Here is a 25,993-nt window from a genome sequence, read left to right as displayed (position 1 = left end):
AATCTTTCAAAAACTAATGTAGAAAACAAAAGTTAAACTTACTATTATCAATATTTTTAAAGCCTCCTTAGATTAAAAGAAATCTTTATCTATAAATGGAATCACTGTTAGGCAGATTTAGCAGATTGGTAGAATACATTTCCCTCTATCTGGTGCTGTTCCTGTATGTTCATTACTCAGTCCTGTTTGCACTCATCTTTCTTGAGGAAAGAGTTAACTCAGCCTCTAATTGTGAGCTTCTTTTAACTAAAGAAAGATAAAGGAGGATTTAAAGACCATTTTCAACTAGCTTCATAATGTACTAAAAGGTCACTTGCTTGTTCAACTAATTCTGACTTGAAGTTGATTGGCTCTTTTAAAAGGCTCTGATCTTCAAACCACTTTCATTTATAGAACAAAGAAAATAAACCCAGATTTTAAGGGGAGAAAAAAAAGTCACAGAAAATACCATATGAATTTCTGCTTTACCATGTTCTTAACAGTAGTATCTCTGGTTACCAGTTAAAAAATACTTTAAAATATTTCAATTTTAGAATTATTAAAATTAGATTTTTTCATTTACCTATCAACATACATAGGTGGATCGTTCATGTACTTAGAAAACAAAGAAGCCACAAATATCTACCTCTGATCTGAGCATCATTTCTCTTTTTCAATTCATGTCAGATATTTCCTTTATCATCATTATTTGAAGAAATGGAGCAGCAAACCATAATACATCTCATCTTGCCAGGAGGATTAGGTAAAAGCTTATAATTAAAGTTGCACATTTTGCCTTTCTAAATTAGCAGATTTGACTTAAAATTTCCTCCCTGATATTAAAAAAAAAAAAAAAAAAGCTAATTTCAGAGTTAGAGTTACATTCAACCATTGTTTCAGAAGCCGAGCCTACCCTTTAGACTATTTTATTAATCGGCAAGCACTGTTAAAGTTCATTTCCAGGGGAACTCATTTTTGAGTGAATTAACTTTGTTTTTCTTTTGGTTGCACCCCAGGCCTTTTAAGATCAACAGATTTATTTTCTCAATTTGTATAAATTACCTACTGAAATTTAATTGTTAAAGTCATGGAAGAGAAAGAGGAAGTGAAATGAACACGATGGCACCAATCTGGGAAGCCAGTGTTCTGGTTCATATAGTTTCATGTTCTAGAAAAGAGTGAGATTGTGAGTCAGACTGTGTCTTGCTTCAACTCCATATATTTATGGGAGTTCATTATAAATGAATACATAGAAATATCTAAATGTTATATATTATTATTAAGGCTACACAGAGAAGTCATATGCAAAACAATATGTAAATGCATGTAGTCAAGTATTTCTGACCTATTTTGTTGAGTATATTTTTACATACATAATTGGGTCACATTCCACTAATATCATGCTTTCCTCTTCAGCTCATTTTTATTCATTTATTTTATCACATTTGAACAGCTTCTGCTAATCCTATTCTCTGTCATTTTTAGATTATAGCAGGGTAGAACTTTAACATCATTTTAGCTGACAGATAGGATTTCTGGCAACCCTAAAGATGTGGGTGGAAAAGGCTGCAGAGTGAAATGGTTTTCTTCATGTGCACCTATTAGTTACAGTACCAGGCTACATTAAAAGGCCTGCAAACAAAGCTGCAGATTCAAAAAAAATTCTAAAGGAAATGCTTGAGCTCTTTCTATGATTAATATTTGTAATCCGACTCTTAAATAATTCACACAGAGTGCTCACTTTCAGCCTGCTAGGTGGGTCAACACACCTGGAAGCAACAGCTATCTACATAATACAGATGAAAATGTTGCGGATGTGTGCTAGGATTTGTAAACTGTTTTCATGGTAACCATAACAGCTGTTTTGCTAGTATCCCTGTTCCACTCTTACCTCTTCAAGAAACCACTTTCCTATATTTCTGTCTGTGAATCTTCTCTTTTCACATTATTTTGAAAGTAAAACTGATCAAGTACTAGCCAAATTACATCCTCAAATTCATGACGGAATGAGGTAAGAGTTATATGTCCACATCCGAAGGATGTGCCAGGTTGAGTGCTTCCTGCATCCTCTACAGCTGTGCATATAATTTGTCTATGTTTATCACAATCCCCTCTCCCCCAAACCTACATTAAAATAATTGTACGGTTGCAAGGATGAGCACTCTAAAGTTAAGAAAAGACAGAACAGACTGCTAGTGCAAAGCTAATTCAGCCTCCTGGTGCAATACAGTCTTTAATTTTTTTGTTTTTTTAAGGCTCTACTATTTTTCTCCACAGGATCCTGCTTCATTTAGCGCACAGGGTGCTCTGGGGATTAATTTGGGTTATGTAGTGAAGGAGTCTGTCAGTAGCATTCCAGCTTCATTTGCTGCAGTAATGGGAAACTGTGTAGTAAATGAAGCAGATGAGTGCCTCCATCTCTTCCTTTCCATCACTCATTCCCAGATCCCATCTCCTTCCCCTTCCTATTTCCCTGACTCACATTCACTGTTTCCAAGTGAAAATGCCTTTGACCAGGCTTTTTCACCTCTATCCCAGCAACTCCTCATCTCCAACCATCTGCGATCTGCCTCCAGGTTGGGCTTGTCACCTAAACATAAATAACAGGGACTGCCTTTCTCCACAAAGTATCTGGGCAGCATAAGGGAGAACATAAGAGCTGAGGAGAGACAGGATAAGCAATTTCCATACCCAGCACTCAACAGCCAAGATATGCAATTGTGGCAAAAGCTTTGATCAGACCCTGCGATAGCTAATATATAAACAGTATGATTGAGTGGATACTACCTACTTTTAGAGGAAGTAGTTTCCAGACTGTGAGCACATTCTCATTTTTTTCCTTTAGGTGCTTTGCCATTGACTTTATAATGAGGACTGAATATATAATGAGTCTTGACTGAATATTAGAAATATTTCAATTTTAGTACACTAATTATATTAATAAACTTATTGTTCATATTACAATAACTATTTTAACTTTTATTCATTGATGGATCACTGCAAAGACTTCTGAACTGATAAATGCTCAGAAGTGGCTACAGCTGGATAACAGTTTTATATGCATCACTCCAAAGTGATTGGGTACAGCTTTTATTTAAAAAAGTAATTGCCATTATTAATCTATTAGGCTTTCAGGAGTTGTTATTCAATTTGGATCTAGCATTTCAAGAAAAAGAAATTGGGTAGCAGCCTTCTTGTGTGTCCAGACACAATGTTGAGTTTGCCAGGGTGTAGGTGGTAACCACAGAAGCATGAAGTCATTATTGAACATTAGAATTACAAACAGATCAATATGCAATTGTAGGAGTGAGCAGCATACACAATGACTCCCATTAACTGAACTCAGCTTAACCAAAACTCGCATGTGTTGTATTTTAGGAATACATCTTGGTGCAGTGTTCAGAGTTAGAGAGTAGTGGGTAGGAATGGCAGCTGGCTAGTCTAAAAATCAGTTTGCTTTTTTATTTCCTTGCACTCAGATTTCAGGACTAGCAAGAGGGACGCATACCAGAAGTTTCTAAATCATATGAAATACCATATTAATTCTATTCCCTTTACTCACCTGTTTTTGTGAATACTTAGCAAAAAGTTGAGGTAGGAAGTTGAAAGTACATATTTGTTAAACTCTGAACCTTTTAAAAAAGGACAGTCGCATAGCAAAATGTATTCTGCCTTTGTAAAGTGAAATTGGTGAACTCATTCTAATATGGCTGAACTAAACAAATTTTCAACCTTTACCATATTACGTAAGTCTCAGGCACATTTTAACAGGGCTTATTTCTAGTTTATGGTGTGGAGAGATTCATTAAATCTGTAGGGTTTAAGTAGCTCATAAAAACAAGACAGTAAAGCTAGATATTGAATATCTAAAATTACGAGCAATGTGACAAGAAACAACATGTGTCACCAAGGCTACTGACTGCTAAATTATGACTATGTTCCACAGTTTTAACCACATTTTCTTGTATACTGTTTGATAGTTTTATATTGAATAAAACTTCCCACATTTAATAAAATAAGTGTAGACCTGTACATTTGCCTGCACTTCTTTCCAAAGGAGAAGAGAGGAAATATATTTGAAATCAAGCATCTCTCATTCACACTGGAGTTCTGAAATCTTAAATCCCAGTTCAGTTTACTTCAGCCTTCCTCAATAAGTTTCTGACAGCTTGCTTCTTTGGTCTATATGCTGAAACTGCTAAGTCTTATGGCTATTTAACATCTGCTGACATTTTTTTCTTCTTTACAGGAAGAAATACACAAAACAGACCCTTTTTGCTTGCTTGCTATTCCAGACTAATTACTTTTGTTCTGTTAGTAAAAACAGGCCCAAGTCCACAAAGAGCTTGAATTCTGCATATAATCACTTTGGAAATTAATGACAGAGGCCAGGAAAGCATTTCCCAAAATCCTTACCTAAATGTTTGGCATTTACATTTTCCAGATAACCTCCACAGGTGGCAGAATTCAAGTACAACAGAGCTGCTTCTGTCTGCCAGCATTAGGTACTGTAGCACTCTTACCTGTCTGAGACACCTAAAGGTAAGAAACACATCTTTGTCCATAGCACCATTTCTTTTTACCCTTGATCATTAAAGACGCATTCCTCAGGACACCACTCACTTGCAACTCACACTTGAGACACCATTCACCTTCTCATCATCTGAGGGAAGATGTAAGCTTTGAGCATCTGTAGGGCCCATCTGTAAGTGATATCTGCATTGAAAAACATGGTCAGATGAGGAAGTGACAGTAGTTGCTCCCCTTTTAATAACTGAAGAAGTAATAGCCATTTGTGTTTTACTGAATGGCTCAGAGATGTAAAATTCAGAAGCAATCCTAAGAACAAGACTGGAAATGCAGGTATCTTTCATGAACTCTTTCTGAGAGGTAACCAATTTGAAGCAGATCACTATATGATGAGTATTCAGCACTATCCTTTCTTAAGGAAAAAAAGTGGGGATCTTAATTGTTTTTTGGTGGAAAAAATACATACACTTCTCTACAGACAAGGGCTCAGAGCTGCTGAAACTCAAGTCTCTGCAGCCCAAAGTTAGAAGACAGACAGTGGTATCAAGCCAGAAGACATTGCCTTCAAATTCTTCTCTGAGAATTAGCATTCCAACTTTTGGAAAGCTTATTCTGAGGGTAACTCATTGGATACAGCGTTAACATTCCTACATTAAGTCTGTAAATTCCATATTGGGTAACAAGTATCTAATGAGAAGATAATTATGATTCTCAGCATCACGGCATTTAAGATTCTTAGTGGATGCAGGCCTAAGTAACTCAAACACAAGGTTAAACAAACAACAAACCTAGACATCAATTGTCCAAATATTTTACTACTGAACTGCTTAAGAGACATGCCATTTACTAACACCACTTAGCTGTAAAGGACTAGGGTCCTGTCATGACAAGGAAGAGTAATAAGCATTTGCTTTTATGTTTTCTTCAACTGTTATAACGCATTCACTCATAGACTTTCATAATATATTAATCCTGATAACAGTGAAATCTCTTATCACTTAGGTTTTTGGAATTGTCTTCTGAAGTGCGCTCACTATCATCAAGAGTCAAAGTCTAATTATTTTTATCTTTATTTGGGGAAACTATGGGAAATTAAGAGTCCTTTGGAGTGCTGTGGTGAATCTCACATCACCCGAGGGTCACCCACCTCCCTGCTTGGCCCGCCGCCTCCACGCAAACCTCCACCAGTCAGGGCTAATGGTGATGAGGACAAAAGCTTGGCAAGCTGTGTTTGTGAAGAAATAGTGAAAGGAAACAACTTTTTAAAGGCATCTTGTTTTTTCAGTGCTTGACACGAGCAACACAATTGCTGACTTGTAGTCTCTGTAGTTGCTCCTTTACATATCATTTTATTGTGTTTTATAGAAAAACATACATTAATTACATTTAAAAAAATCCCTTTAACTGAGCAGCTCAATAGCATTAGCTATGCTAGCCTTTTTGTCCTAAGTTAACTGATGGACAGCTTAATACAGGTAGTTTGGCTTCTTCCCAATTACAGATGTTCACAGTATTCTTAGTGATGTAAACATTACATATTTATACACACATATTGCATATTCACATGCACACAAACATTTCCATACTCATTCTGAAGTCTGTAGGTCTGCAAAAGCTTTATAATCAAAGGCTTAGCTGTGATAAACTGGAGAGGTGATCTGTGTGCACAGTATTCAGACACTCAAAGTGCAGTTACCAAAGAAAACACTTAAAGGCTACCCTGGACGTGTCTTGACTGAATGACACTTACTGGGCATCTCCGAGTTCTCTCCTACAAATGGGCAGGGAGAAAAAGGCTGAGGGAAGGCACGGGTCCTTAAGATCAGTGAGGGCATGCCCAGAGCCAGAAAAACATGCTAGGCTAAAAGCAGATCATTATTACTGGCAAACACATTAAGTAACAGTGCAAACAGTGTGACATCAGTGCATGTTGCATATAGATAGATATAGTCATGTGTGCACATTCAAGTCATCTAACGTAATAGCAAACACTCTTACCCTTGAACACGTAGGATTAAGTAATATGCATGCACTCAGAAAGAGACAGACAGAGCGAACAAGTGCATGACTAAGATTTCTGCTGAGGTAGTATATGATTTTCAGAAAATTGTTTTTCTATGTTTTGGTGCAACAATAGATATACTGTTTCCAAGACGTGAAGAAAAAAATTCTTAATGGCTTGTCTCTCTGGAACCCATCAAGTCATCATGTAAACAGTTAGCTGAGAGCACTGAAAGATACTCAACAGAAACCTACTAATGAACATTTCAAGTCATATGCAGTGTGTTTTAGTTGTTCCTTTACGAGATTCAGAAATTCATTCAATTTGTAGAACCAAAATATCATGCATGAGAATGAGCACCTGACTATCCATTGTACTATATATCAGCTACAAATATGACAAGTTACATGCACATCCCGATCGCAATATCTAATGGAGATTTTTTTTATCATTATTCAATACAGTTGTGCAAATGCTTGATAGTGAATTCATAGCCACTTTTTTTTTTTTTTTTTTTTTTTTTTAAGATAACTGTGTATAAAATCTTTCTGAACTACAATTAGACAAATACATATGGATGCACATTAAAGTCTGAATACTGATCAGGTTAGAAGAAAACATTGATCAAAGACACTAGGACTGCTATACTATAGCTAATACTGATTAGAACTGATTAATTTGCATTTTCCTTACTAAATATTCAAAGCACCATCTTCAGTATCATGCTTTAATGGACCATATACAGAGGGACACAGAGTCCCTAAACGGGGAAGGAAAAAAAAAAGTTCAAGGTACACTCATATGACAAAAACCCAAAGTCAACGTATTTGCAAGGGAGGGAAAATAGCTTATTGCCTTCATTTTTATATCCATTTATACTTGTAGTTTGATGCTCTGCAAAAACTGTTCTCATGAAAGTTACCCTGAAGTAACTTTGCCTGATGAACAGAAGTCAAGAATATCTTTTTTTTTTTTTTTTTTTTTTTTTTTTTTACAGTCAGAGTGTACTAAAGTTTACAGTAACATGCACTGACGTATATGAAAAGACTGAATGAATGAAGAGCCTGGAGCCAACCTGTAACAATTGCTAAAAGCCAACGCACTGCTCTAGGGAAGGACGTGGGATCTACCAGTCACCTGTTACTCAGGACAGCTATGCTTATTTCAAAGACTTTACGCTGGATGCATCTGACCCTTGAGATCCCCGACTGGGAAGACACACATGCAAACAGAGGATCAGGCTTGCCAACAGGCAACTTTCTCCAGAGTTGTATCAGGAACATGCTCGAAGTACCTCTAGCTTCACAGCTTCTGTAACATACGAATAAAAATTGCCTTTGGGTCAAGTGTGCATAAAGCCTGATTTTAGCAGGATGCATGCCCAGCACATGCTGAAAACAAGGCACTTCTGAACCTGCTTCAAGCTGGGCATTGCTGACATAACCAGTCATTTGCAATCCTGACCTACATAAACAGTAATAATAATTTAGCTATTCAGTTTTTCTACTCACAGAAAAAAAGTTTGGGAGGTGTCTTTTATCAAGTATTAGCTCCCATATATGTCAAAGGAGGACAAGAACCTTAAGCATTTATGATCTTTCACATTGTTACATTCTTACTATTTTAAAGTTTTCAGCATCTAGAGTAGTAAAAGTATCAAGCTGTTTATCACAGTAGCATCTGTCTTGAACAATTCCTTCTCTGGCAAAAAAAAGCACTTCAACAACCAAATAATCCTAGTAGCACGTTGACCACATCTTGAGTTTGGGCATATGTCCCAAGTATATCTATTTCAAAAGCAATGAAGCACAACCTAAAACTGAAAGGAATAATGTGTCACTATCTATACGATGGAATGGAACTACTGTACAGTTTTCCCTCCTATTTTTTTGCAGGAAAAATATTTTTCAGACTCCTTACAGGCAAATAATGTAACATTGTTACTGTTGGCAGAAAAAAATGGATTGTTTTTCCTCCAAAATATAATTTAGTGAAAACAAAGATTTGAAAGATTCAGTGTAAAAACTGGAGGTATTAATTGGAGTTAGGTTTCCATACTGTTTTTAATTTTCTTGTAGCTTGTCTGCCCAAAAAAATAACTGTCTGTTTCTATTAATGATGCAACAGAATCAGCTCAGAAGGTCAAAATATGTAAAAGAGGCATTGGGGGAAAAAAAATGACGACATTGACATCCTTAGAATAAGAACTACTTATACATTTAAGACCCAGAAGTATTTTTGTTCTGTTTGCAGCAAAAAGTTTTAAGAAATTCCATTCCACAACAAGTATACAAATCTGAAATCCCAATTACTTGTGTAACTGAAATTTGAGAGTTTTAATGAACTAGTCTGTGCAACACTATTCTTTATAAGTATAGAAGAAGAATTCAGAAGGTTATTTGGTTTTGTAACATGCAGAATTGAGAAATGACTGCTCATTATGACAGAGACTGATACATCCAAAGCATTCAGCAATGTCACCAAGTGATTTGAGCGACGGGTTTTCTGCTGTTGAACAGAGAGAAACTCAAACCATTTAAACAGAAATTTATTTCTGAAAGCTGTTCTTTTCCAGACTCTTTAATACTGAATACCAGTAAAATGACCTTTGTCATTCTCTGAAGCGTTCAGATCATGACAATATTTTTCACATGGGACTTCAACTTCCTCTTGCAGCTACTCGATGTGATAGCCATCTGAACTTACACATTTACAGCTATTATTTTTAACACAGCTATGGAAGAGCTACAGCAACTTTGATTCACAAGTGGAAGTTTCTAAACATAAACTTTAGAAAATAAAGAAAAATGGACAGAGTTAAGACTTTTCCAGTTTTCAGAAGAACACGCGCACACACACTTGCTAATAAACCACAGTGAGAAATCTAGGGTTCAATAGTATTGCTTAGACTAAAGCAATAACTGTCTATCCAAGTACAATAAGAGTTTATAGAAGTTACTTGGAAAACAAAGCAATTAAGAATGATCCCCTTTTCATAAGCCGTTTAAAATTCTTCATAGAATTCTCTCTTAATCACTCTAGTATACTTTTACAAGCAGACATATCAATGATGTGTAGTCTGAAGAGATCCTCAGCTCAGAAATGCCACATTTCTCTTATGCCAGCTATTAGATGTGGTCGAGGTTTTCCAAGATCTCTTACCAGAAAAGAGTATACATACAGTAGCCATATAATGACAGTATCTCACGCTTTTATTTTGTAAGCTTTATTTTTTAATGGGAGTACCTGCTCACTTGCAAAGATTACCTTTACTTCAGAGGGATTTCCAGAAGTTTGGAGGTTCACATGCCCTGATCATCATCTAGAATGAGTGCCTTAAAACAGAGACTTCAGTGCTTACCCATCACAACAACCATGCTTTCCAGGGGAACGGAAGAGCAGTACTCAGAAATCCAGACTTTAATCACTAAAGAACAGTTGATTAACCCACTGAATCAAAGCAATAAACACAGAGTCAATAGGGTGATATCTAATCATCTTGTCTATTGTACTAATGACAGTTATTTTTGATTATATACATGACACCCATTTAGCCTTTCCAATATGTTAAGTGCTATTTGTCTATCTGCCTTCTAATCAGAGCTTTACTGCTGGTACCTGTGTCTCATTACATTTTTCCTCACATTTTAAAAAGTAAAAAAGTTTGGGGAAAAAGTGGAAGGTGAAGATGTAGGGGGGAAAAGCATCCGAAATGAAGAGACATAGCACAGCCAAAGGTAAAACACAATCTGAAAACAGTATTTATGCTTTCGGGGGGGGGGGGAAAAAAAGAAAAAAAAAACATACGTTTTACCCTTTAACACATAATGCTGACTTTCTATTTTCCCTTCTCTGGTGAGGACTTATTCCAAAACTGTGGAGAAAAAAAGGTGTGGGGGGAGGAGGGAGGGAAACCCACACACAGTTGTTTACATGTTGCACCTGATATATCTGATGTTGCATTTATGAACCTTTCCACTATAGCATACTGGAAAAAATAACCCGGTATGAAAATAGCACTTGGAGAACACAAAAAACAAAAACCCACAAACCCACACCAAAAAAAAAGATTCTAAATGTTTGGGTACTGTAGAAACTTTTAGAAGTGTCAATGAATTCGATTTCATTAGAAAGGAGATAGGCATTTGCACTTCTTTGCATTTTGGTTTCAGTTGAACCTTGGAATCTTCCTTCCACAAAAGGAAGCTACTTCAAAGCCTTCCTCTCTGGAAATGAAAGCACCAGAGTAATTGCTACAGGATGGGCCACTGAACTAGTCTAAAACTGCTAAAGCGTCCAGCACCTTGGGCTCCATTTGATGGCAGAGGCCTGCAGCTGAACAGATTGGACAATGTGTCCCCCAGCCCTTTGCATGCATAGAAGCCATCTGGAAACAAACAGCTCAATCATGAAAGAGTAAAGATAACAAGGAAAATTTGAGCTCCCTGATCAAAAAATGAGGAGATACTTGCTTATCTCCTTAGCACTCCTGTTTTAAAGAACATAAGCCTCAGTGAAGATGCAGTATCTCCCCTTTATACCTCTCTGACTAACGAACACATTAAGAGAACCACTGTTTGAAAGCCAAGAGTCAATTATGTGAGGAAAGGGCTAGTATGTTGTTAGACTGATGTTGATGCCATCGACAGAGGCATCATGGACAAAACAGACAAATAGTCTACCAAGAGTTACTGAAGATTTCTGCAAGGTTGATGAGACCCTCTAAATGTTTATTTATAGAAAACTATAAATTTAAGGCCACAACATTCTCTCTCAGAATAATACCCAAGAGAAACATCAGTTGGAAGAGGAAAAACAACAAGAAGTCAGAAACACTCTATACATCATTTGGGGTCGGACTTTTGCCTTGTCACAGAATTGTGACAGTCAATAAGCCATACTATTAAATACATGATTTGGATGAGGCAAAGGCCAACTTCATGGTAGCCATACATCTCCAAATCACACTGTGCCAGCAACTATTTGGGCCCTGGCTCTATTGAAAATATGCTACCAAGAACCAACTCCAGCCTTTCCTGACTTCAAGAGCTCACCTTTAAAGAGCCCAATTAAATTACTTTCATGGTAACCTGACTCCAGATTGCACTATATTTTCTGAATGTTTTTCATAAAGCCAAAGGACAACAGTCGCACTTTTGCTTTGAGCCTTGCAGTAATTCCACAGCATCCCATCAACTCCAGCTCCATTCAGCAAATATTCCTCACCTCTGAAACAAGGAAAGATGTCATGTGTATTCTCAAGAGGGTCTGGGAAAAGCAAAAGGAAAAATACTGCAGAGCAAAATACCCTGATGGAAGATTGATCTGGGATTTATTAATAAAGCCAGTCCTCAGATGATGAAAAATGAATTAAAAATGCTAAGATTTTATTTTTTTAACCCTATTTTAACAAAGTGAGACAGAAACAAAGATCTTTTCCCTCATTAAATAGAGATTTTAATCCCTTAGTCAGTATCTCAGATTCATAAAATCAGTTTTCCTCTGCTACTGACAACTTTGCATTATTTATACAATGGCCAACATGTAATCAGCCTCTTTTACATGGGTGAATATCAATATATGGGGAGAAAAAGTAGGGCAGGGAGAAAATGCAGGTAAGTGAGAATTTCCATATTTGCAGAGAAAATAGTTGTACTCTGACAGCATGACAGATTTTGAGCCTACTACTTTGCATTTATATATAGTTGATATCTGGCTTAAAAAGGTTCATTTAGCTGTTATCTCAAAGGAAGATGTAAATGAGCAACCCATGATATCAATAAGATGACCATTTTGCTGTGATTTTATTTTTCGGAGCGTATTAAATTTTTCTTCCTAGACCATCCTAATTTGACACTCTAGTTCTAATATGAAGATACAATTTTTAGTATACGCAGTACCGTGAAGCAATAGCCATTTTCCAAGTTTTAAAGGAGGGAATTGCATAAGCTTAAAATATACATCCTTTATTCTCTATGTTGCTAGCTTCTCTGTTTTATCTAAATACAGCGGAGTTTTCCCCACCCTGTATTTTTTCTAGCACTTCATTGAATTTTTTTAAACAGACCCTGAAGCCTTAACATCACAGTGTATTCCCCTATAAAGGAATGCAATGCCATGAATTTAAGGAGGTCACATATAACCAAGATCATCCAAGCAGGTTCCTAGATGCAAGTTACACAAAGCTATTCAAATAGATTCTGTGCTACCGCTCAGAAAACATGACCTCCTCTCAGTCACAACTCACACCAAAACTATAGCTTTAAGGTATGTTAAGGTAAGGAGGCAGCAAGCAAGGCAGATCCAAGCTAACTCCAAAGCACCATGTCTGCATCAGGTACAAAACTTATGGCAGGTCTGCAAAGGAAAATGCACACTCTAGCAACATCAGAGCTTTGCTGATGAGAGGAAAAGTGCTGCAACAAGCCTCTCATCCTTTTGCCAAGTCTGATTATTGCTATCACTACCACTTGTGCAGATCTGCTTGGTTCCCTGCCCACTTCAGGCAAAATGCAAAGCCTAGGGAGGCTGATAGCACTCTCTGCATTGGCTTCAGTGTGCACATTTCAGGAATCAAAATACTTCCTAATTGCTACAATTCATAAGAATAAGGTGTTTCCTTTCATACAATCCTGCTTGTACCAGTTCAGGCAGTTGGACAAGACTGGCTTTAACTAGCTGCCCATAGCCATCAACATATGCATAAAATACTTGTGTCCAACACAATGGACCTTTTTTTTAAGGTTTTACTGACAAGATACCCAACTTTCTACATAGCTGATAGTAAAGTTGTAATTACTACTATATCCTCAAGCAGAGTCCTTAAAGTTTGCTCTTCTCTGACAGCTCCGCATGCATTCTGCAAACAGACACATTGGCTATTTTATAAGGCAAAAACAACATGCAAATTTAGCTCTGAATATTCTTTTAAACCTAGTCTCTTACACAGTAAAGCTGATGCAATAGTGAGGCAGACATTCCCATGAATCAAATACAGCGATATAAACTCCAGCAAAATAATTTTAACTTAACTGGGCACTTCCAAATATTATCTCTTGCCACCCTCCTTCAGTCCAGTTACTTTATTTGCAATTGCTAGTCAATTTTAAACATCTACCATGCACTAGTTTTATCAACATAGATTCTAGTTCTCCTCTTTATAGGAAAAGATGCTATTTTGATTAATGCTGTTAATTTGCATTCAGAAAATCAGGGGTCAGTTTTCAGCCATGCCACATGCTCCCCAATGAGGCCTTAGGTACATCATTTACAATTCAGATGTCCCATGTTAGGTGTCTCCAAATTAGCTGATTAAGTCTCATCTAGTGATCCCAGCCTTTTTACAGTCACTGGAAAGGAAAAATATCTCCAGAGAGCAGTCCATCTCCTGCTAAGACAGATGCCTAAGGTGGGTCAAATGAATCACCTTCTGAGGGTATTTAAAGTTAAATGAGATGAATCTCATCCTTAATCTCCCTCTGCCATTGATCCCCATCTGTCAAACTGAATTTATGTTTCACCACATCAACAGGACACATATGAAGCCTACCTTGTGTTACTCTGATTGGGTCCTACACAGTATAGATGACTCTCTTGATGCATATAGACTTGTGACTGTTATTCAAAAAAAAAACTAACCCTCAAATCTTTACTTGAAGTTTTCACATGAGTTCAGCTCTACCTTCAGGACAGACTATCAGGGCAGTTAAGTCTTGGCCTTCAGTTTGTTCCACCCATTTTTCATATCACATATCAGAATAGAATTAAGTTTTCTCCTGTATCCAACTTCTTACAGAAAAAGGGAGCAGAAATCTCTAATAACTGCATCAAGCTTTGGGCAGATAAACTAGTTCCAGCTCCAGTAATACTTAAAAAGCTAACTACTTTGGGCCAGAAAACAATTTCTAAAGGTTTCTATGACAGAAGAAGTCAAAGTTCTGCTACACCAGCTCCCCAGTACAGAGCCAGTTTATCTGTTTTATACCAGATAAATTCCCTCCTGGCCTCAGAGGGCTAACATATAGCCCCTTTGCACCATCCCTACTACAAACAATTCCAGTCTCAGTTGTGAGCGTGGCATTACATGTTAAATAGTTTTCTTTGTAAGCAAGTCAAAAACTTTACCCACTTTTCACCTGGAAAGTGGCAAACCAGATTACTGGGGAATAAGAAGCCTTTGTTTTGATTTGAAACTAATGGATTTAAATTTACACTAGGATGAGGATAAAGCTGTTTTAAAGAGTAACTCAGCACAGTTTCTAATTAGAGAGCTCTGAATCCAGTGTCCCAGGGCTCTAGTAGGAACAATACAGCCTTAATGACTAGCAAAATATAAATATATTTAAAAATGTCTAACAGACAAGGAATGTTCGCATATTTTCATGTATGAGGTTTCTGTGATACCATAAAAAACCCTCTTGATGGAGACAGTTGATATGGTTACAGCAATGAATTGTTTATTGATCTCTGTTGGCCTTAAATAACGGCACTTTTTCAGCATTTGGGCTAATTATTATTATTTTGCACAACAGGCCACATCGTCAGTCAGAGATCTGGCTCCTATTACGTTAGGCGCAGTATAAACACGTTACAAGATGTGTCAGTCCCCGTTCTAAAGAGATTGCAAAGTAAATACTGCCTCTTGCAAACATGGCAACTCTTCTTGCTGAAACAGCTGTCACTGGTTACAACCCATATTCAGAATTCAGTGATAACAAAGGACATGGAGAGGTGAGCCATCACCCCTTATTCTTTTTCTTTATTCCATACCAAAAAAAAAAAAAAAAGAAGCCTGCATCATATATTAGGATGCTTGCCAAAAAGCTATGAAAAAACTAGGTATGTTTGTGATTTTCCAAAAATGTGTCAAAGCAAAACAGAACAGCTATTGGGGGGGGGGGGGGGGGGGACAGAAGACACTAGTTAGGCTTTTAGACTATTTTAAGTGATAGTGACACTAACTGAGCTTTTATGCAACCTTCCAACTCATCTATAAGTACTTTAAAAAAAAGCCTAAATTTATGGGATGTAATTCAGCTCATGTAATGAAAGGAAATATTATTTACAAAGAAATACATAACAAAAATTCTGATTTAAGTAAGCCAGAATTGGATGTACATCACACCAAGTCTGATGGAAAAAAGCACTGTGGCAGGAGGCAGTCCCTTGCTTTGCAACAAGAAACAAAGTTTCAGTGCATATGCCCATTTCAGGGTAGTTCTGTGCATCTTACCTAGGGAGAAGAAAAAAGCAAGCACACACACACACCCCACACATGTATTTACTACTGCTGCTTTGACTGTACGTACCTTTGCAGTGATGCTGGCACCTACAGTGAGCATGCCTATCTCATGTTACGCTTGCTGAGACTATGCTCCACCTCTGGTAGGTAGCAGAGCTCATCATCTTTAGTGGAGCAGCAACACACACAGACTTTGACTGTCACTGAACAACAGTCCCTCGACTCACAACTCCACCACTAAGCCTGTTGCCTTTAGCTCCTCCCAGGCCCACTGGGATTGCAGACATACATAGAAAGCTCACACACTCAAACTGACCCAACTAACCATAATCAATGGACTTGCTAATGCCCTTTAAGAGTAGGAAAAGTTTGAATAAATCACCCCCCCCTTTTTTTTTTTTCTTTTAATTAAAGAGCACTAGGGCACAAGGTAAGACTATGCTTATTGTTTAGACAAGTTATTTATAATATGCCTCAAACTTTTTACTGAGAATTTATTTAACATAATTATCTCTAAGCCTGATTGAAGCCACCTTTAAGTATCTTATTTACACCATGGCTGTAAGTAGGACAGGCTGAACTAGTATTTTTTATGGTTTAAGTCTGAGTGCTTTTATTGCCTCATCAGCATAATTTCTAAGCTATTCATAATCACCAATACACTTATCCTAATAGTACCTGTGATATAGCAAATTTTAGCCTAATGGAAGGGGAAAAAATGAATAATATAACTATCTAATAAATTGTGATTATATCTTCAGCTAGGCTTGGTACTCACTCCATCCTCCCACATCCTTTTGTCCCCCCTTATAACATCTTTTTAACTTCACACTCTTTTACCTCCTTGAAAACATCCAAAGCCAGCACACTGCAAACTGTTAAGAGTTTTTTCCAGAAGAGATTACTTCTCTTCATCACACAAAAAGGTCACAGAACTGAGTGGGAGAGGGAAATAACACTGCAGACTAAGGGAATACCAAATGACAATTTATTCCAGCAAGTAATTTAGCTTTCTTCTGCCAAAACAGTTCTTAACACTATTGAACTCTCATGCTGTTTTAAAATAAAAGTTGAAAGGCAGAGCCATTACTAGGAGCCAAATTTCAACCCAAAGCAAAGGAAAATGAACATGTGTCAAATGGTCACAGTTTCATGTTGATACTAAAAGGAAATTCCAAAGCTGTAACTAGAGACAAGTTGACAAGTTCCATTAAAACAGTACTGATTATTTGTCTCTTCACCAATATGCAATAAATACATTTTGGAGTCTGGTTGATGGGTACAAAAATCCATAAGCTATCTGGAAAGACAGAAATAAGTTTTGGCTTTGGGGGCATATCCGAGTCCTTCAATAGCAGACAGAGTAGACGGTCCCTGTTACACCAGCAGAATTCCGATTCATTGCCTCGAGTGAACACTTGGCTGGTTGTTGCTCTGGAAGCCAATTGACACCATTTGGATAAATAGTGCTCAGTTCAGAACTCTGACTTCTTCAGCCGCTTGGTATTGAGCTAGAAATACTTAGTACTACTCTTCTTCTTCTAAGATGTTGATTTTCATTGCGAGTTTTACACCTAACTTATCTATAATAATACAGGACTTGTGTCAATATTTATAAGGAGTAACTTATTCTAGAGTAAACAGCTCACAATTATTAGCCAGTGTACAATTTGTAAAGCCATTCTTTGCATGTTAAATATTAAAATAAATCTAAGTCATTATTAAAAGTGGACATATATTTTCAAAATGAGAAATGCAAGAAAGAACCACAGCCCATGATATCAAGTTTTTTTTTTGCCCCAGATAATTTTACTTGAAGACTTTGTTTTAGCGTTTTCTCACTAAGATAAACGTGATTAAATTAATACAGAGAGTAATCTTTCAGTATTATTGTGCAGGATTGATAAAAACAAAACAGACACACAAGATAAAAGTACTGAAGGCCTTCAAACAGCTACAGCATATCATGAAGACGCAACTGACCTCTGTCAAAGGTCATACGAACATTTTTCTGTTGTTTCACTGCTCTAACTAGCAGCCACTAAGTGACCTGAACCCAAAGAGCAAATGCGAGATAATTCCTTGTTATTAGCATGTGAAAAACAACTATGATGAATTGTATTCTGTGGTTGTATTGCCAATACCAGCACTTAATCTATAGCTCGACACATGGAAAGAGGATATGGAAGATTCTAGCTGAGATAAATTTATCCTAGAGCAAAGCCGTATGCACCATACAGAGTGTCCTGGCTCTGACGCCAGGCACCCATATTGCTACCCATAAGGCGAGCTCCAGAACAGGTTTGGACCTGGCTGATGGGCACCTGCAAACTGAAGAGGGTGCATTTACACAAGCGCAGGCCAGATTGGTCAGACACATAATATTGCTTGTAAGTAGATATATAATTAGCATGCAAATTCAGGAGAAAAACCCAAAGCCTAAAGATTCAGCAATCTTTATGTTAGGCTCTTCCAACACACTGAAGTCTCTCACTAAGGACTCTGCTCTTTACAGAGAGAGGCAATGCTGCATCATGGATTAAAAACTGACTAAGCCACAAACAGAAAGTGGATGCAAATGATCCCTTCTCAATATTCACACAGTGATTAATTTACTCACTGTCCAGTAAAATGAAACTAGAAAGCAGATGGAACAGATAACATATGAGTGACTTCCAAATTATGTAAGAACATTTGACCAAATAACAGGCACTCTCTTTTTAAACAGATTTCCCATTAATAAATACAATGAAACACTCCTAATAAGTAGATTTTAGGACACTGCTGGGTGAAGGAAACAGGAAGAACAATAATTCATTTCAATGGCCTTGAAATTGGGTTGCAAAGCATAACGCTAGAGGGAAAAACAAAAAACTTGTCAGTAAAGGTGGGACAAAATAGGATTATAAGACACTGACAGCTTGAGAGAAGTTCAGATAGAAGCTTCTCATACTACAATAACAACATGGCACACCACCTTTTTACAAAATACATAATTTGATCCGAGAGACTCAATGACAGCAAGTTCAACAGGTTGGTTGATTTTACGGCCAGGACAGCTAATTATCTAGTCTGTTCTCACGGATTAACCCAGCAATTTCTATATCAAATCTAGGACTTCCATTTTGTCCAGTTACAAAGATATGAAATACTGATCAAAAACCCCTTGAGCAGAAGTGTTTCCCCATCTCCTCGGTAAGCTGGTCCATACACTTGCTGCTCCAGCTGCTAAGAACCAGATACCTTATTCTAGCCTTAAGTTTTCTGGCGCACAGGCCCAGCGAGGCTGCTGCCTGACCCATCAGCTGGGAAAGTACACTGCAATATTAGCATTCTCTTCAATGAAGAAGAATCAAGGAAGCTCCTTGCTTTCTCTTTGGAAAACTGTATGTGCCAAGCTCTTCAGATTCCCATTAAGAAGCATATTTGGCAAATCTCAAGTCACTCCACTCCTGGGTCTCTAACTAATTCTAGTTTTCCAGCATCCTTTTTGAAGGCAGGCACATCGTCCTAATAACTAGAAAACCTGCAAAAATAATACCTTCTCCTACTCCAGAGTCTTTGGTATATACGACTGCATGTGGCTTCTTTGCTCCTTTAGGCCAAAGGGAACAGATGTTCCACTGCATATAGTCCCTAAATCTTTTTTCAGAGTTACTCTTTCAGAAAAAAAAGTCTCTCTCTTTTTTTTTTTTTTTTTTAACTGGAAGTAGGCAAAAGTATCACAGTTCCCTTTGTTAAAGCACACATTTGGATGAATTAAGATGACACACTCATTGAAGTCAGTCTGTAACAGCACTCTTCCCAACTTTACTAATTCTGATTTTTGTGTCAATTTTGTTCTTATTGATTTTTTATTTTATTCCAGATCACTGTTAAAGGTAATACAGTTGGAATAATACACATGGTGATTCCTTATTCACTGCTGCTTGCAGTGAAGTAAACACTTTTTAATCAGTTTACAATGGTGCCTTTGGACAGTATTATTTTTTTAAAGTCAGACCATCATCCTAAGCTAAACCAAACTCCTTATAAAATTCAATATATATATCAACAAAACTTATGATTTCAACAAAATACATGTTGAATTAATAAAATTATGTTGATTGGGATGAATTACACTATCATCATCAAATAATATACTAGCAAGTAGTTGAGCGTACTTTTTTTCCTATGACACTGGTTCATAGTGACATGAAACCACTCCATGGTTTCCGTTATTTTTAATTTTCAAACAAGCCTCCAAAAATTCCTTCATACACCAAAATTTGATGATAGAAGTTAAATAGGAATTCAAAATTAATAAGAAAGTATTCTCCATAAAATAGGAGCAAAAAGTATAATTAATAAAAAGCTCCTCATTACAAGCAGCCATTATATATTCAGAATACAGATAGAGTTAGACCTAATGTCCAACTATTAATTCTGGTATTTGGAAAAATATGATCACTGTTAAGAGACAGGGTTCTGAATCAGATAAACCATTTCTCAAGGAGTTTTTATCCCCAAGACTTGCAAAAAGGCACTAGCAATTATTTTCAACTGCCATATCTACATGGTTATCCAAACAGAGGGAGATGAGGGACTTTGCTACTAATCTTATATCTCAGAGCCAAGCTGGGTAATGGTTGCCAGCTTTCCCATATTGCAGTTGCTACGCTGGTTTTCAACCAAACACAGTGAGGCAATACTCTTAAGATAAAAAGTATAAAGCAGAAGTGGTAAACAGGTTTATAACCAACTTCATTAAATCACTACTGAGCAGCTCTGAGGCATGCATTGTCAGCTGTACTACCCGGTCACTATAACCATGGCTACATTATTAAAACCATCACAGTACATTTGAGTACTTCCATAAATCCTCAAAAACATCTGGAAATCTTACAGTCATCATAGTTAAATAACCAAATTATTTTTAGCTACTTCTAAGTTAAAGATCTTATCTTGCAGAATTATATTAACACAATATTTCAGAATTAATAAAAACAAATATTTTGTTCAGATAATTTCTAATGATGCTTTTTTCATATTTGTATGGTCTTCCATTTTAAAGAACCATATAATTATTAGTAGCTTCTCAGATAACTATTTTATTATGCTGCACAGGAGGCATTCCAGATTTACTTTGTGTTCCAACGCATTTTTCCCAGCACGTTTAGGGGCAGCTAGAAAAGAAAGTGGCATCCTGAGCTGGCAAACACCTGAGAATATAAAAGAGGACAGTATCACCCCCTCCAGGATGGAGGGGGAGAAGTGTTCAGTGCCTGCAATTCTGGGGAAATACCTTCAGATATGATTAAAAAAAACCCACACCACACACAAACAAGGTAAGAAAAATACTCAACCCTCTCATAAGTAAATGGAAAACCCTGGACATGCTAATCACTAAACCACTGGGGGGGGGGGGGGGGGGGGAGATTAATCTAAGATGTCCTGACTGGACAGCTATCAAAGGAAGTAGCTTTATCACAGTCCATCTCTTGCTTTCAGTCATTTATATGTTTCATGCAGAAAGATAATTTTGATATAACGAGACAGCTTTTTCCACACACTGCTTGTACAAATCACTCCTCTAGTCCCTGTACTTCCTGAAAAAGCTTGCCCGTAGCCTGCTCTTATCCTCTCACCAAAAGAAATTATGAAGAGCCCTTGTCAGTTGTCCTCTTTCTAATGCATTCTGCTTCAGTATCTGGTATTTTTGTAAGAGATATAACAGTATAACCAGTGTTTCTTAATCTCCCCTCTTACTGGAGCATATTACAAATGAGTAAAGCCTACTCTAGCAAAGACTTTTGTGCATAACAATCCTGAAAATATTTGTTAACATAACACTTTGTTTATTCAGTCTGGCAAATGCTTTTATTTTAACCTCAAGTATCTTTAGTAAATGTCAGTGGTAAACACAAATTCATAGTTAGCTAACAAGCCTCCCTTATGTGTATTTCTAATTAAGCTTCTTCCTAGATACAGAGTAATGTTTAAAACAAACATTCTATAGAGAATCGAAGTAAATCAAATGATCACATATTTCTCTTCATGAAAATGTGCATTTAGATGGCCATCACCAGCACAGGGAAAGGGATCATGCTATCCATGCATAAAAATATCTCCGTGCTTTTATTCTGGAATACAGGGAAATATTTTCTTGTCCTTTTCAGTTGTATTGCAAACTTTGATGCCTCTTCCACAGCAGGTAACATAAGGATGCACACACTCTTTTATTCAGAACTCAGTCGCCAGTAAGAATTTATCTCTGTTTAAATATGCATATATATGTACATATACATATGTATATATGCACACACACACTTATGCATAAGGATTTTTTTTAACTAATCAGATTGCTGAATGGATAAGAAAAAACTGCAACATGTTAAATAAGAGTTTCATTTTTATGTAAAGAAACTTCAGTTAACTTTAAGTTCTATAAGGCTGAGTGGCTTAAAAACTTCAGCTAAGACCCTAAGCTACTTTTTCTTTTTACATACTACAGCAAACCCTGTCAAAAGACCATAAAAATTGATTTTATGTTTCCATTCTCTTTATGCTAGGTGAACTAGTATAGATTTCTTTCCCCGAGGTTTCTGACAAACAGAATCTTCCTTTATCTTACACCTTCTAAACTACTATGCCAATCGAAGCCGACTGTTTTCTGGGTTCTTACGTCTGATTTACGTTACAAGTAAAATAAGAGAAAGTTTTGGATTGTAAACCAAATATTGTTTTATATTTATGGTTTTAAAAGAGCTTTTAGTCTATCATTAGATGCTCTGTTACAGAGAATGCTATACGCCGTTTCCACTGCTACGGTATACATGGTAAGTGATTATATTTAGTCGGAGGAAGTGTTAGAACCACACTGTTAATCTATGAGCTACCTCTTTAAATTCCAGTACCAATCCTTAAAATGGATCTAGCATCTTTTGCATCAAACATTAATAAGGCTCACTTAGGCACTCTTAATGCGAAGGAAAATTGGGCTTGTATGAAATGGCTACACTGGAACATTTCATGCTTTTGCAAGTGCAGGAGCATGATTACTTCCTACGGTATGTCATTATCATCTGCCCTGTGGTTCTTTTTTTAAATCATCTCTTCTTGCTCAGGCTGCCTACACTATGTTTTCAAGCTATATAGTTTTCAATTTATGAATTGCATGCACGCAAATTTTGAGCAACTATACCACAAGCCAAGTAATAGACCACATTAAAGTATATTCCCCTTGGACACTACTAATAGAACTACAATTGCAAAAATACTCGAGAGGAAAAAAAATATATTCAACTCCGACACACAAAAATCAGGTCATTTGTTTCCAATATAGGCAAGAAAATACTATTCTAGATACATGTGGAATTTCCTTATACTTTCTCTGAACAGGTTAGTTTAAACATGGCTAAAGATGTCAATTCATATACTCACAAGACAAATCAATTTGTTGCCCCCTTGTCCTTGTACGCAAAAACTCCCCCCCACCCCCCTTTTCAGGATCACTCCTAAAAACAATTGCTCGTCCGTAACTCTAGATGTCAACCCACCAGGGAGAGGAGTCTCCTCCTGGGTCTACAACTATTGTCTTCTCTTCTTCCAGGATGAAAATAACTCTTGGACAATAAAGCAGTTTAAACAGCATGTAATAGATTAACATAAAACACAGTTCACACATCAGATAGCTGTTTGAAGGATCAGTATTGCAACTGTTGATTAATAGAAGCCTGTAGTTGCAAGCTACAACATATGTGTATCTAGAATTACTGTACTGACCTCTGTATGGAAAAGCCTCTGTATGGAAAATAGTATTTGAAAGACAGGGAAATACTACTGAATTACAGCATTTTACATTAAGTTTACAAGGTCATAAGCACCGTGTTTCTTCTTCTTCACTCACAAATGGGTATTTAATAAGGAAAATAAGACTTGACAACCTCTCCCCTCCCCCCAGACAATCAAAGGAAATGATTTATTTGGATGCCAACATCTGTCTCCACATTGTGGCCAAGTGCTTTTCTGTGCTCATTTAGGACTCCACTTGGAAAGCTTTCCAGTTACATTTACCTAGAGATTTCTCTACCACTTCCCATCTGACAGAAATCACTCAGCTGGGTCTGATGAATAATAGCAAAAGGCAGCTTGTATCAGAGATGATTGAATTACAGATTGTTGGAAGTGCCATAAAGGCTCATTCCAATGACTACATTTAATTTACTTACTTTACTCACTACTAGAAGCTGGTAGCTGTTTGATATCTTTATTTCACAAGACTCGAAACAAAAGAAACATTAACATTCCTCACCACTTTCCGACCGCTCTACCTAGAAGTTTTCAATAAGCCAATTTAACTTTTAAACAGAGCATTGATCCGGCAGCCGGATCATGTGCGCACACATGAAATGGACCGTAATGTAATCGGAAATCACAGCGAGGAAGTCGTATAAATAAGATGAGGGAAATCATGTCCGAGGAAGCAAAATGAAATCGGGGGGGGGGGGCGGGGGGGTGAAAATAAATAAATAAATAGCTTGATAACGTAAGTAATGGAGAATTTTTTTTTTTTAATTGAATTGAGGCAGGAATTATTAGGTTTTGTCCTCCTGCCAGCAGGGAAGGTCAGCCCGGGGGGGGGGGGGGGGGGCGCTGGGGGAGGGCGCCCCGCGGAGCCCCGGGGGGGGCGACCGCATCCCGCGCCCCCGGGACAGCCCCCCCCCGCCCCGGGGGGGAGGCCGCGCACCGCCAGGTGCGAGAAGCAACTCAGATGGCGGCCGGCGCGGCCCGCACGCCCCCGGGCAGCGCTCCGCGGGCGCAGAGAGGAAGGCGGACGGGCCCCGCGGCCGCCCCCCCGCGGGAGGGAGAAGGGGGGGGCACCCCCCACCCCACGGCCGTTGGGGCGCGGCCGCCCCCGGAGCGCGCGCTCCCTCCGCTCGAACGGCAGCCGCCCCCCCACCGCGCCGGGGAAGCCCCCGCGGCCGGGCGCTGCCCCCTCCCCCGCCCGCGCGCTGCCCTACCTGGCAGCGGGGGCGGGCGCGCCGGCCCGTCCTTCGGCGCTCTCCCCGCGGCGGCGGCACCACGCGCCCTGCCCTGCCCTGCCTCGCCCGCCCGCGCAGGGGGGCGAGGGGGCGATGCACAGCGGCCGGCGCGGAGGTGCGCGGCGGCCGCCCCCGCGCGGGCAGGCTGCCCCGGCGCCCCGCGGCGAGCCGGGCGGCAAGTTTCGGCGGCGGCGGCGGGTAGGGCAGGGTAGGGCAGGGCAGGGCGGCGGAGGTGGAGGCGGCGGCACGGGGGCTGCGCGGCGCCCGGAGCGCCACCACACTGCAGCTGCTTCAGGAATCCCTCCCGCGAGAGGCAGCCCATCACCCCCGGCCCTCCTCCCTCATTGGCTGGGGGGCGGGGAGCCTAGCGCCGCCAGCCAATGGCGCCGCGCCCACGATGGGTGGAGCCGCTGCGCCGGCCGCGCCCATCCCGCGGCCGCGCGGTCCCTGGCCGCCCCGGCGGGCGGGGCCGCGCCGAGGGCGGGCGGGGGATCCCCGCGCGTGGCCGCCGCGGGGGGGGGCACCCGCTCCCTGCCGGGGGGCGCGCGCGCGGCTCCGGGTGCGGCGGGGCGGGGCACCCGGCTGCCCGCGGGCCGGGGCCGCCGTTGGCCGGCGACCGTTGGGGCGGTTGGCGGGGGGTCGGGGCTTCCTCGGGACGCTCCGGCAAGCGGCTGGCGCTGGGCGGCTGCGGGGGGGCGCCCCGCCGGCAGCCGGGCGGCGTCCTGTTGTGGGGCACTTTGGGTTGCGCTAGAGCAGGCTTTCTCGCGTTTGCAGGTAAGGAGATGTAACGGTTAACCGAATTCCCTCGGTCCACTCTGAACCGGAGCTTTGATTAACATCGGTCTCCAAAATGTAACTGTAACAAATTCAATTAACAGAGGCACATTTCTTCAACTTTTAATTAGATCTATCCTATTTGTCTAATGTTTAATATAACATAAAGAGCTACTCAGGATCCAGAGGGAAATGGGAATAGATTTAGATGTAAGTTTAGCTTTTAAAGATGCAGCAGCCTGAAGTTCTTTGTTCTTTAGCTTGTTACTGTTGCATGTATGTTCTCAGAGTCACAGGAGGAAAATACAATTTCATTTACAAAATTCTAAAAATAGTACCATGGTATTTACATAATAGTTTTCCCTAACCTTTAATTGGCCTCCAGGAAATAAATGTACAGGTTCAAGCCTATGCTCGATGCACAACAGTACAGCATGCTGCTGA

General features: G+C 39.1%; 1 protein-coding gene across 3 annotated transcripts in view; it reads right to left on the bottom strand.

Annotated features, from left to right (window-relative positions):
- Window positions 1-24,906, bottom strand: part of SYT1 (synaptotagmin 1) — a 352,931-nt gene extending 328,025 nt beyond the window's left edge. For 2 of the 3 annotated variants that reach the window (XM_064509467.1, XM_064509475.1), the window contains exon 1: window positions 24,755-24,905. The gene's annotated coding sequence lies outside the window, so the exon portion shown is untranslated. Of the gene's footprint in view, window positions 1-24,754 lie in introns of all 3 variants that reach the window. The other variant, XM_064509482.1, reaches the window with a different exon arrangement.
- Window positions 24,907-25,993: the final 1,087 nt, after the last annotated feature.

This window comes from Dromaius novaehollandiae, chromosome 1 (assembly GCF_036370855.1).
Source record: "Dromaius novaehollandiae isolate bDroNov1 chromosome 1, bDroNov1.hap1, whole genome shotgun sequence".
NCBI lineage: Eukaryota > Metazoa > Chordata > Aves > Casuariiformes > Dromaiidae > Dromaius > Dromaius novaehollandiae.
Note: the sequence above shows the minus strand (reverse complement) of the source record. Positions and strands in the feature narration are given on the sequence as shown.